Raw genomic sequence first — 14,673 nt, 5'->3', positions numbered from 1 at the left:
AGAAACATCATCCTTTATGATAGCCACAAATATAAAATATTTGGGGTAACTCTAGCCAAACAAGTGAAAAACCTGTATGATAAGAACTTTAAGTCTCTAAAGAAAGAAGTTGAAGAAGAAAATGGAAAAGATCTCCCATGCTCTTGGATACGTAGGATCAATCTTACCAAAAGCAATCTGCAGATTCAATGCAATCCCTATCAAAATATCAACACAATTCTTCACAGACCTTGAAAGAACAATACTCAAGTTCATATGAAAAAAAAACAAAATAGCTAAAACAATCCTGTACAATAAAGGAACTTCTGGAGGCATCATCATACCTGAATTCAAGCTATACTATATAGCTCTACTAATCAAAACAGCTTGATATTGGCATAAAGACAGACACATGAATCAATGGATAGAATTGAATACCCTGACATTAATTCACTCACCTATGAATACCTGATTTTTGACAAAGAAGTCAGAAAGGTACAATGGAAAAAGAAAAGCATCTTTAACTAATGGTGCTGGCATAACTACATGTCAACACGTAGAAGATTGCAAATAGACCCATATCCATTGCCATGCACAAAACACAAGTTTACCTGGGTCAAGGATCTCAACATAAAGTCAGCTACACTGAACCTGATAGAAGAGGAAGTGGAAAGTAGCCTTGAACACATTGGCACAGGAGACCTCTTCCTAAATATAACACCAGTAGCACAGACACTGAATAAATGGTACCTTCTGAAACTGGGAAGCTTGTGTAAGGCAAGGGACACCATAAATAAGACAAAATGGCAACCTACAGAATGGGAAAAGATCTCCACCAACCCCATATCTGATAGAAGGCTGATCTTCAAAATATATATAAAAAAACTCAAGAAACTATACAAGAAAATACAAAATAATCTGATTTAAATTGAGGTGAATTCTCAACAGAATAAACTCAAATGGCAGGAAGACATTTAAGGAATTGCTAAACATCATTAGTTATCAGGGAAATGCAAATCAAACAACTCTGAGATATCATTTTACATCTGCCAGAATGACTAAGATGAAAAATACTGAGGACAGTTTATATTGGAGAGGTTTTGGAGTCAGGGGAACACTCCTCCACTGCTGGTGGGAGTGCCAACTCGTACAGCCATTCTGGATATCAGTATGGTGGTTTCTCAGAAAACTGGAAATCAACCTACCTCAAGACCCAGCAATAACAAGCACTCTTGGGCATATACCCAAAGGATACTCAATCATACCACAAGGACACTTGCTCAACAATATTCATAGCAGCATTATTCATAATAGCCAGAACCAGGAAACAACATAGATGCCCCTCAACCAAAGAATGGGTAAAGAAAATGTGATACATTTACACAATGGAGTACTACTCAGCAGTAAGAAACAATAATATCCTAAAATTTGCAGACAAATGGACAGAACTAGAAAAAAAATCCTAAGTGAGGTAACCCAGACTCTGAAAGACAAACATGGTATGTATTCACTCATATATAACCAGACTACAGTCCACAGCTCCAGAGCAGCTAGAACCTTCATCCAGTAATTGATGGAGCCAGATGATGAGATCCACAACCAAGCACCAGACCGAACTCCAGGAATCCAGTCAAAGAGAGGGAGGAGGGAACACATATTCAAGGGAAATCAAGATCACGATGGAGAAATCTACAGAGACAGCTGAACCAAGCCTGTGGAAACTCATGAACTCTAGACTGACAGCTATGGAGTCTCCATGGGACTGAACTAGGCCCTCTGTATGCGGGAGACAGTTGTGATGCTGGGTCTATCTGAGGGGGCCCCTGGCAGTAGGATTAGGATCTATCCCTGGAGTATGAGCTAGCTTGTGAGAGCCCATTCCCTATGAGGGGATGGCATGCTCAGATTTAACAAAGGAGGGAGGGGCTTGGTCCCGCCCAAACTTAATGTGCCAAACTGTGGGGACTCCCCATGGAAGCCCTTACCTGTTGGAAGGAGTGGATGGGGGGGTGAGCTGCGGGGTAAGGGGGTGAGGGTGGCAGGAGGAGGGGTGGGAGAAAGAACTTTGGTTGGAATGTAAAATGAAAAAATATAAATATATATCATAAAAACCTCGGTGTTGTAGCACAGGCCTCCTGATGCCCCTTTCCAAATTGTCCACGCTCAGGAGAAAGCCACCTTCAGTTTCTCACAGTTTCTCATCATTTTACAGCGTTTCTCTAAAACATAATTACGTAGTTGCTTCCTGATTGCTTTTTTTCTTTCGTTTTAGTCATTAGTGCTAGCCTTTTCATCCCTAATCCTCCCAGAAAAGCAATGCTATCATTTCGAATAGATTAATATTCAGTGTTTATATTATTACTGATCATGAGAATGCCAGGCCCTGCTTAGTGATCTGATATGCAATGATTTGCTTTGCTGAGCGAGCTATTATTTTCTCTGCCGTTAATTACTATCTTTGGTTTGTTGAGTCATGTCCTCTGTATTTACTATTTTTTCCCCCAGACTTTGTCTCAGATGCATAAATCTTTTTCCCGTGTGCTTAAACACATCAGGTTAGTTAAACTTACGTCCCTTCTGCTCTCACAGCCCCCGGCTGTCCGATAAGCCTGCTGGGTGGGGTCCTGTGTCTTTCTTTCTTTTTGATCGCATTGGCAGAGCACATTATTCTAGCAGCTGGCCTATAAAGGCAAAAATTAGAGGGAGATCTTTTTAAGTCTGGCAGTCTTTGAAAAATGCTTTTATTCCAGCTTCCTGCCTAGTCTGTGGGTTAGAGCAGGAGGCTGGGAATTCATTAGAATTTGAAAGTGTTACTTTGTTGTCTTTTAGCTTTGCTGTAGCCATTAAGAAGTCCCATCTATTTCTTCATGCTTTTGTTGTTTGTTCTTGCTTTGCAGGTCGATCTCAAACTGGTTCTGCAGATGAGGATAGTCTTGAACTCCTGATCCTCCTGCCTCCACCTCTTAAGTGCTGGAGCTGCAGAGGTGTGCCGCCATGTCTGGCTTCTAATTCCTTAACTTTTGTTTGATTAATCCGTTGTGCAGGGATAGACCCCAAGGCCTAAAGCATCCTACACAAGAGCTCTAGTCCTGGTCACAGCATCAGTCTTCAACTTTCTTAGCTGTATCCTCTCTCTACCCCCGCCACCCTTCCCCCCTTCCCTGCTTACTTTTGTGTTCTGGAATTTTACAGTTACCTTCCTTGGTCTGAATGCATTTTCTTTCATGGTGCTCTGTCCTTCGGAAACACTTGGAAGAAAGGGGACTTTCAGAATGAGAATGCATTGAGATTTATAGCAAAAGCCAGAGGAACTACAGATGTCCCATACATTCCTGTCCCTGTTTGCTTTCTTTTGCCGTGATAAACACCATGGCCAGAAACAACTTGAGGAGGGGATGTTTCATCTTGCATTCCACATCACAGCCCAGCATCGAGAGAACTCAGGGGAGGACTCGAGCAGAAGCAGAGGCACAAGCCATGGAGAAGTGCTGCTTACCGGCTTGCTTGGATCACCCGCCTAGGGCCCAGCCCTCCTACATTAATCATTACTCAAGCAAACACTTGGCAGACTTGCCCGCAGGCCCATCTGATGGAGGCATTTCCTCAATTTGAGGTTCCCTCTTCCTTGATGACCCTAGCTGACAAAGTCAGCCCCTACACCACATGTGCATAGCCCTTCTCACTAACACGTGCCACCAGAGTGGTACACTACAATCGTCAATATGATGAAACTGACACCCTGTCTCCCCGAGCCCATGGCACATATCAGGGTTCACTATCTGTCGTCCATTCTGTGAGTTTAAACAAATGTATGAGGACACGTACCCACTGTATTATGCAGAGGGTTTTCTCTGCCTTAAAAAGCCTCTGTGCACCTCCACAATCCTTTCCTCCTAAACCCTAACAACCATAGGTCTTTTTACTTTCCGTCATCTGTCTTTTCTGACATGTCACTTCATGTAATAAATTGGCTTCATTCACTCAGTAATATTTGTTTCTTCCACCTTGTTTCATAATTTAATAGTGAATGTCTTTAGCCCTGAATAAAATCCCATTGTTTGGGTTAGATGTACAATTGGAAGGCAGAGGCAGGTAGAGCCTTGAGAGTTTGGGGCTAGCCTGGTCTACATAGTAAGTTACAGGAGAGCCAAGACTACCTAAAAAGACCCTGTCTCAAAAAGAAATCACTTTCAGAGTTGAGCGATTAGAAATGTAGCCTCTGTAAGCATCTGTACGTGGGATTTTGTGTCAACTCTTTTGGGTAAGTACCATTGAGTGTGGTTGAGGATTGTATGGGGGGAAAGCCTGTAGAGCTTTATAAGAACCTGCCCAACTGTCTCCAAAACTGGCTGCGTCATTCACATCCCCACCTTCAATATCTGAGCATTCAGCTATTGAATCTCAGTGTTGTGGGTATCCTGCATGCTGGCTGTTCTAATAGGTGTGTGTCAATATTTCATTTTTGTTTGAATTTTCTTCCTCCCAATGACATATGACGAGGAGCATCCTGCTTTTTTAACATCTGTAGACCTTCATGAGGTGCCTGTTAAGGTCTCTGGCTCAGTTTTAATATGGATGTTTGTGCTTTATTGTGGAGTGTCTTCTTTAAAGATTTGTTCTTTATTAAATGTGTGGATGTGTGCTGTGAGAGTAGGTACATGCACCATGTGCATCCAGATGTCTGAGAAGGGCAGAAGAAGGTGTCAGTGCCCTGGAACTGGAGTTATAGGTAGCAGCGGGTTCTGGGAACCAAACTCAGGTCCTGTGCAAGAGCAGCAAATGCTTTTGAGAACCGAGCCATCTCTCCAGCCCCTATGGTGGAGTTTTGAGAGTTCTTTATGTATTTTTGGGTAACAGGGATCACCTGACAGGTATCATGCAAATATGTTCTCCCAACCTGAGATTGTTCTCTCATCCTCAACTATCTTTTACAGAACAGAAAAATCTTTATTTCAAAGGAGTTTAGACTATCAACTATCTCATAACCTTATCTTTCAGACTGTATCTAAAAATATTTTCAAATCCAAGATCGCCTAGATTTTCTACTGTGTTATTGCAATGCTGGTGTTAATTGTCAACCCTCAGAATCCAGAGTCACCTGAGAGATGGGCCTTTGACATGACTGGGGGGGTGGAGATGACACTCACACGCACAGGACTATCTTGATCAAGGTGAGGTGGGAAACCCACCCACTGTGGGTGGCGCCATCCCTGGCTGCGATCCTGGTTTGTACAGGTGGAGAAGGAAAGCTGAGCAGCGTGCTGGCATTGCTCTCTGCTGTTCGAGGATGTGATGTGACCAGAGGTTGCAAGCTCCTGCTGTCTTGTCGTCCCACCACAGTTTACCCTTGAACTCTGAAACCGAATAAACCCTTTCTCCCTTAAGCTGCGCTTGCCAGAGGGTTATACACAGCAACACAGGAAAGACAACTAAGGCTGCTGTGTTCTTGGAGTCTTACAGCTTTAAGATTGAAACTCAAAGGAGTGCACTTGGCTTGTTCCTTGCTGATGCTGCAGAGAAGCTGGGGGAGACTCGGGACAGCATGCTGAGGTTGACAGGCAGGCAGCCCTATGAACAGAAGGCTAGTGAGATACTGCCTACAGAGCTAAAGGAAAACGGATACAGTCAAAGGGGGCATGGTCAAGACTGGAAAGAGCAGGAGAAAGAAGGAAGAAGAAGATGAGGAGGAGGAAGATGCTGAATAAGTTGGTTCTGGTGCCGTTTCTTCTCTTGTCTATAAAGCATTTAAACACCCCACCGTGTACACAACTCATGCCTATTAAGGGGGAAGAAACAGAGAACATAAGGGTGTGTAAGAATTATTTTTAAAGGCCCCTCCCCCACTTTTTGTAGCATTAACACACTACCAAATGTGTCTTTAAGATAGCCTTGTCCTGGTGGTATTTTCAATAGCCACTAACCATGACTGTTAGAGCCTGCAGTTGTAAAATGACGTGGAAATGTAAAGAAGGTTCTTGCTGGTGCATAGCATGAATTGGTTATGTATGGAGATAGTAGGGTGTGGTTTTTTTGTTTGTTTTGTTTTTTATCTTCACTTGGCTCTGATGCAGCTTTGTGAAAATAATTGTTCTGTAACTGAGTACTACTCTGTAATTGCAAAAAAAATCACAGTGGTTTTGTTGACATTCTAAATGTTTCTAAGTAAATACATTTTTTAAATTAATATTTTTCTTTTGATGGGTCAGAAAATTTTCTTCTCCAAGGGAAGTTAGCCTTTTGCTTTTGCCCATTTTGGGTCACATGAATTATCTTTTCTTATAGTTAGCTGGAGAAAAAAAGCTTTTGCCTGCATATCCTGTAAATTGTAATGCAGGAGAACATTTTCAACTATTGTTTAAACTCCAAAATCATGATCAGTTGGATGAGAGATTTCACATAACCCATTGCAAAGTGAAGAGTGATCAATCCTATCACACCATGGGATTGGTAGACTCAAGCTGAAAGCTGTCCTTGGAGAACTGATAGAAAAGTATGTTCTGATGGTTACATGAGGACTCTGTATTCTTTAACTGCCATACTATGTAATGGCAATTATACTCTGCAGTTCCCCTATTAAAGAGGACCTGAGAATGTATCCCAAAAAGCATGAGTTTAAAATCCAAGACTACCACATTACATTTTTTGTTGGCATCAGTCCTACTGAAGGCTATGAGAAGCTGGTTGTAACACCTTTGCCCTTTTGTCTAAATATGATTGCTCAGGAAACTTGACTGTTTAAAAGTATGTTTGATTAGTTGAGCCAGCGTTTATTAAAAGCATGCCACACTTAAAGTTAGGATATTTTCTTATACTTTGCCCCTTTATAAGCAGACAAAAGGAAAGAAGATAAACTTTGAGTCTTAGTACCAGTTGTCTAATTTGCTTGGTTTTTCTTTATAAAACCCAAACTAATTCATTAGAATCATGTTCATCTGTTTAGCTTTTGAGGGAACAATTTGGCAATTTTTTTTTGAGATTGTCGTTCTCTTAAAGTGCCAGTGTTTTACAATACTGTTCTTGTAATTTGACACACTTTTATGATGGAGTGCTATTACATAATTTTGACTTGGGTTCTTTCCATTTGCACTGGTTTATATAATTTGAGGAGAAATACTGAACACAAGTCCTGGGGGATAACTAGTAAACTAACAATTGCAGAGGTTTCAAAAATACTGTTTTTGCATCTATTGAAATGATCTTGTGACTTTTCTTCCTTAGCTAACTGATGTGAGGACCTGTAAGCACTGAACCAGTCTTGCAAACCTGGGATACCTCCCACTGGGTTATGGTGGGTATTTCTTTTTCTACATTGCTGGATTTGGCTTGCAGATATTTTGTTGAAGGTTTTTATGTCTACACTCATGAGAAGTACTGGCTTTGTTGTTTTGATGTCTTATCTGGGTTAGCCTATGGATTAGCTAGGAAGCACTCTCTTGGCTTTGTTGTTGTGATGTCTTGTCTGGATTGACCTATAGATTAACTATGAAGCACTCTCTTGACTTTGTTGTTGTTGTTGTGATGTCTTGATGGGGCTAGCCTATGGGTTAGCTAGGAAGCACTCTCTTGGCTTTGTTGTTGTGATGTCTTGTCTGGATTGACCTATAGATTAACTATGAAGCACTCCCTGATTCTATCCTTTGAATGAGATCAGACAGAATTGGTACAGCTTCTGTATCAAGTGTTTGACAGAATTCACTGTATATCCATTTGGGATCGGTGCTTTCTATCTTGGAAAGCTATTGGTTATTAATGCTGTTATTATTTTTCAAGATAGTATCTTGTTATACAGCACAGTCTTGCTTCAAACTCAAAATTCTCTTGCTTCTGTGTTCCAAGTGCTGGGATAATAGGTATATACTACAATATCCTACCTTTGGTATAATTTTTAAAATGGAGACAGAGCTACTGATGACTGATTATGTGTGAATTTCTCAGTCCGTGTCTTTGAGTTTGCCGATTTCACTAAGCTCATCTTACTTGTTGGCATAGAGTTGTCTTTGGTATTCCTTGATGGTGCTTTAATGTTCTTGCAATTTGTAGGGCTTTTGGTTTCATTCTTTTTTCTCTCTCGCTATTGATTTCCTGTTTTCTTTTTATTTCGAAGTAAGTGTGTGTGTGTGTGTGTGTGTGTGTGTGTGTGTGTGTGTGCGCGCACAGGTGCCCATGGAGGCCAGATTAAAGTATCCAATTGTTGGAGTTGGGGCTCCAAGCATCTGTGAGCTGCCGAAAACCAAACTGGGACTTGGGTCTTCGGCACATATATGCTCCTAACTGCAATTTCTTGTTTTATTTACACTGATTCTTTTTTGCTTTGATTTTTATTTCTTTTCTTCTGTTTACAGTGACTTTAACTTGATTTATTTATTTTCTAGTTTCCCAAGGTTGAAACTTAATTGACTGTCTTTAAATCCTTTTTTAACATATATACTCAATGCTATTAATTCTGCTGCAAATACAATTTGTGCTGTGCTCAGTCGCTGTCTTTATGTCGGTTAAAAGTAGGTTTTAATTTCCCTGGGAGTTTATTCTTTGACATGTGTGTCATGTAAGCTCCACATTTAAAAAGAATTCCAGCTATCCTCTTGTTAACACTTCTAGTTTAGTTCTATTGTGTTGTAAGCTTCCTAACCTTCTCATCTCCAGCTGTGATAGTGAAGGTCACCTTCTCCATGCCATCCCTCCAGGGTAAGCTCCGCTGTTTGGTGTGGGCGCGTTAAGTATCATTCTATCATTTTAGAGAAGTGACTGCTTCCCAGCACATAATATGCTCTTAATCTCTTATAACCTTTGTCAGCCTGAAGTCTGCTTGAAATTAATAAGTTATTCCTACTTGCCCTTGAGTCATATTAGTGTGGTATCTGTATCTTAATTCATTTACATTAGAATCGAAAGTAGGGGCTCAGCAGTTAAGTCACTGCGACATTTGTTAGCATTCTCTGTTTTTTTGTTCTTGTTTTGTCTTTTGTTATCTTCTCCCTGTTTTGGTTTTAACGGAACACTGTGTAGAATTATGTTGTTTTCTCCCCTTTCTTAGTCTATCATAAAACTTTTATTTCATAGTGACTATATTATATTCTTGTTTACAGCAGATATTCACAGAATGCCCAAGTCTACCTTCAAGTGATACTATACCACTTAGTGAGTGATGTGATTTCTTGGTAATAATAAAGTAATGCTGATTTCAGCCTTCTATTGCTGGAGGCCTTGCCTGGGAGAGATGTGTGAAGTCGGCACCAAGAAGAGACTGTGACCACCTGTTGTTCAAACAAGGGGCCCCAGATAGCCTGAGCTGTATTTATTTACACAGTTTCAATCTTTTGCATCAACAGTTTTACAATCACTGTTACTTCCTAAGTTTCTAAAAGTGGTTACAATAATTACCAGTTTGTTCCTTGCCTCTTTTCCTTCCCATCTCCCAACTCTCCCACTGGAGAGAGTTACATTTTTTTGATCTGTATCTCTATTGTCAGAAGCATAAGCAGGCTTGCAAGCTACAAAGGAACTTTTCTAACTAGACACACCTACATGTAGAACAGTGTGCCCAGTTGGCAGCACATGTGGTTACTGCAGGATGGGAGACAGCTTTGCCTCTTGTGGTTAATATTTACATCTGATAGGGTTGGGGTTCTCACAGTCAACTCACAAAGCTGGATCAATCCATTTTACATTTTGTACTACTCCATCCCTTCTGGGTATATACCAGGTTTTTCCATTTATCCCTTAGGCAACATCACCTGGAGACTTACTCCTAGTAGTTGGCACTGTTTATCCCTTGTCCCTGTGTCCGTCTCTCTTAGCTTCTTGTGGTATTGGCCCATGCATGTTACAGTGCACATGTGGAGGTAGGGGGATTACTTTCATAAGTTGGTTCTCACCTTCTACTGTGGGTTCTGCAGGTCATCAAGCTTGCACAGCTAGTGCTTCTACCTACTGAGACGCGTAGCTCGCCCTTGCAGGGCTTCCTTGACAGTCAGAATGGATGTAAATAGACTTTTAGTCAGGTGTTAGTAGGCTATGTGGAGAGAGGAAGGATTCTCCAGAAATCCCAATGCTGTTGGTCTCTTAGTGAGCCCCCTCCTCTGGACTTGAATATCACATCTGTTTCTCATTCTCTTCCTCCATTTTGAGTAGACAGATGGTGTGGGCTGAAATCGGATGTCTACTTCTGTTCAGTTCAGCTACACTATGAGCACATTCCTGCATGGTGGAATCATGTTAGTCTCTCTGGAGGAAAGATCTTGACCTGAAAAACACAGTATTCTATATTTTTCAAAATGACTTTTTTTCCCCTCCTCCTGTAAGATGTTTGAGATCCCCCCCCTTCAAATATCTCTGAGATCCTGGTCATCAACTCCTGAAGATAAGTTCACAGAAGTTTGAGGGCATCTCTTGAGTGGGTACATTGGAGTTGTGCCTGGGCTTGGGGTTTTACTGTGGCAGACAACAGCTCTCTGCATTTCCAACTCATGTACAACTGTTTGCTTTGTGATCCCATCTCTTGGAAAAATGGCTGAAATTCCTTTTCTGCTTATTTCTTTTAATTTTTAAAAATTATCTATGATTTGTGAGTTTTTTTATTTATTGAGACAGGATCTCACCAAATAACCTGGGCTGGCCAGACACTCATGATCTTCCTTCCTGAGCCTCGCTGAGGCAGAGAGAGTACCTGAGTACAACATCATACTTGGCTGAATTTTCAATTCATTTGGTGTTTTAGTTGTTAGAGTGCATGGAGACTTCGTACATGAGGGGCCAGAAATCATAAGGCTTTAGTGAGATTTTTCAATATGGAAATTGTGTCCTTCTGTTGTAGACGGACTTTCTTATTGAACTTTCTTTGGACTTCTAGCCCCCAAATGACGACATGGAGATTTCTTGTTATTAATTATGAATGTTTGGCTTTAGCTTAGGCTTGTTTTCAACTAGCTCTGTAACTTAAATTAACCGCTTTCTATTAATCTTTGTTGTACTATGTGGCTCTTTACCTTACCTCCACACTGACATCTGACTTCCTCAGTGTCTCCCTGGCGTCTCCCACACACCTAGATTCACCCTTTGAGATTCTCTCTCTGCCTGCAAGTATTGCCTAATCTCTCCCACCTAGCTATTGGCTGTTCACCTTTTTGTTAAACCAATCACAATGACACATCTTCACAAGTGTAAACAAACATCCCACAATATTCTATTCGAGAAGTGTTCTAGAATTAACCTACAGGCATTAAAGCTTCTGCTCTCCTCTTTCTTCTGAAAATTGCCTATCACTTGCATGTTGAACACAGTTGTCTTATTTTACTATTATAATTAATTCCCTAGGACAGTGTTTGCTCTCTTAATATTCCTTTTTTATAGTTTTCTATTCCTTTTCCATGAACAAATGCTTGCCCATTCTTTGCAGTGCATTAAACCTTGTGTGGTGGGCTGGAGAGATGGCTCAGCGGTTAAGAGCACTGCTTGCTCTTCCACGGGTCCTGAGTTCAATTCTCAGCAACCACATGGTGGCTCACAACCATCTGTAATGAGAACTGATGCCCTCTTCTGGCCTGCAGGCATACAAGCAGACAGAACACTATACATAATAAATAAATAAATCTAAAAAACAAAACAACCTTGTGTGGTATCTGCTCTTGCTCTTCTCTCCTGCATCTATTGATCCAGTGTATTTGAACCCTTGTCTCTCCCATTATTTCTCCATCAGGGTCCTTGACCATATGCTCATGTTTAAGAGGAAAGCATCAGAATCTAAACTCTCAGTGAGGGCGTGGTGCTCAGTGACTTCAGATTGCATTCCAGAGCCACAGAGCTGGGTGGTTTCACTGGGGAAGCCTGGATGCTGATGTCATTAGGCTCTCTCTCTTCAGATAATAAAATGTTTTCAATAGTCTGTCAGACACTTTATCATGAACATTTTGCCTGATCCCCACCACCTGGATCCCAACTTTCAGTAGACAACTTTTGTCTAACCTCTTGTATTTGATGTCATACCCTGTTAACAACTATTCCTGGCATCTTCCAACTCAGGAGCCATGTATTTTACCATCTCTGGAGAAGAAACATGCAGGCTTCTACTGGCAGCAATTGGTCCTTACCTTGTAGGTTACAGAAAGAGTAAGACTCCCCCACCCCCACCTTGGGTCTCATATATAGATCAAGGTCTTGAACCTAAGATTCTCCTGCCTCAGCTTCCTGAGTACTGGGATTCTAGTTGTGTGCTGCTGTGTCTGACCCTAACTGCTCCTTTAAGTGATCTCCCACCAGTCTTTCATTGTAGTTTCATTTCTCCTCCAGGAGAGACATGGTACTTCCAATTCCCAGTGATGCCCCTGATTCCTGTGAATGGTTGGGATTTAATGTTGTGAGCTCATTTGCACTGTCTTTTTCTCTGTTGCCTTGGTATATGTGGGAGTTTGAATGAAAAGGGCCACCATAGGCTAATATGTTCAAATACTTGATCTCAGTTGGTGGAACTGTTTGGAAAGGATCAGGAGGTGTGTCCTTGTTGAAGGAAGTGTGTCACTGAGTATAGCTTTGTGGCTCCAAAAAGCCCACTTTCTTCCCACTTAGCCCCATTTACCTCATGTTTGTGAGTCAGATGGAAGCTCTCAGCTACTGCTCCACAACAATGCCTGCCACACTCCCTGCCATAAGTGGTCATGGACTCTCACACTATGGAACTGTGATCCTCAAATTAAATGCTTTCTTTTATAAGTTGCTTTGGTCCTGGTGTTTTTGTTTTTTTCACAGTCATTGAAAAGTAACTAAGACAGTATTGACCCAACTTTTGGAGTCTCCTAGTTAGCTACTGGCCTTCATCTGCTTTCTTCAGTTCCCCAAATTGTGTTACTATTGTTTTCCCCATTCTCCCTTTACTGTAGCTTACACTTCTGTGTTTATTGAGTTTACTGTAACTTTGTAGAGCTTCGTGGTGGAGTAAAAGCTGGTACATGAGGTGCATTGCTAGCCTTCCCTGGAAGCTCCCCTGCCTTGTGTTGCCCTTGTCCTGCCTCTGGCCTGAGGACAACTCTGCATCTAGGTAGGGCTTCTTCAGCCCATATGTCTGGGCTTGGCGAGTCTGGTTCCTTTGATCCCCCTAGGACTGACTGCTTGCTTGAATCCATAAAGGTCCATTACCCACCTCTAACTGCTGCAAGCATCTCCCTTTTCTCAACTCTGACCAGGATGGGTGATACCCCAAGTAGGCAGGTTGGCTGAAGCCCTTGACCCTAATTCTGTGTAGCTGCGATGAAAGCAGCAGGATGCTTGAAGGGTAAGGTTCAGATGTATTTTCAGGGTCATCCTATTCATAAGGCAGGGGGAGTGACAGCAGGCTGGCGGCTCAGTCAGGGCTTGGTAAGGGAGTCTCATAGACGTATTCTTGAGCTTTTAATGTCTCTAACAGAGAGTTTTATCCATCTCTCCACATGATGAATGTCAGGGAACTGACTCAGGAGGAGTCAACTCAGAGCAGTTTAAGTGTCACCTTAGGGAGCACTGACTTGTCAATTTACAACACACTGTGCCCTTTTCCAATGACTAGACCAATTATAGCTGTCATCCAGTATCAAGCCACAGGTATAAATGGTGCAGGAGAGGGAACCACACGCACAGTGGGGACAGCATGTACAGTGAGGAGCAAACACATCAGTGAGCCTTTGGAGATGGAGTAACCACAGCCCAGGCGACATGGAGAACCCTGGGGACACAGAATAGAGAGGATCGTGATGCTGTCCTCTCACTTTTATGGGGTGCTGTCTTAGTCAGTGTTCTACTGCTGTGGAGAGGCACCACGACAGAGGCAACTTTTGTAAAGTATTTAATTGGGGACTTGGTTACAGTTTCTGGAACTCATGGTAGGAAGCATTGCAGCACACAGGCATGGTGCTGGAGAGTAGCTGGGAGTTTTAATATCCTGATCCTCAGGCATCAGGCAGAGAGAATGGGCGAGAGGGAGACAGGGAGCAGGGGCTGGGCCCGGTAAAGGCTTTTGAAATCTCAAAGCCCACCCCAAGACACACCCCCTGCAACAAGACCACACCTCCTAACTGTAGCAGGCTTTTTTCTTTCGACCCACCAACCAGGTCCCAAATCAAAACAGAGACTTCTTATTAGTTATGAATGCTCAGTCTTATATTAGCTATTATTTTAATTTGTTTCTCTTTATCTACATTTTGTCCCTGGGGTTTTACCTTTCTTTCTTTCTGTATATCTTACTTTTCTACTGTTCCCATGTCTGACTGGCAGCTGCCTGGCTTCTGGTCCTGGGCATGTCCCTCTCTTTCTTCCTAATTCTCCTCTCATTCCTCTCTCTCTAGCCTAGATTTCTCCTCCCAATTATTTTTCTCTCTGTCCATCAGTCAGGCCTGTCCTTTCTCCACCTAGCTACTGGCCATTCAGCTCTTTATTAGACCAATCAGGTGAAACATTGTAGCCCATCTTTACATAATTAAACAAATGCAGCATAAACAAATGAAACAGATATTTACATCATTAACAAAGGCAGCATAAACAAAGGTAGGCCATATTTGCCTAGTTAAAATAATATTCTACAACACCTAACCCTTCCAAACGGTCCACCAACTGGCTACTAAGCATGCAGACATAGGAGTGGATGAGGACCATGTCCATCCAAACCACCACAGATGCGGGGCCTCCTTGATGAATGTGGGCAGTCCAGGAAAAATGTGGGCATCCTGAGAG

Source organism: Mesocricetus auratus, unplaced genomic scaffold (genome assembly GCF_017639785.1).
Source record: "Mesocricetus auratus isolate SY011 unplaced genomic scaffold, BCM_Maur_2.0 Super-Scaffold_100009, whole genome shotgun sequence".
NCBI classification, from domain to species: Eukaryota; Metazoa; Chordata; class Mammalia; order Rodentia; family Cricetidae; genus Mesocricetus; species Mesocricetus auratus.
Note: the sequence above shows the minus strand (reverse complement) of the source record.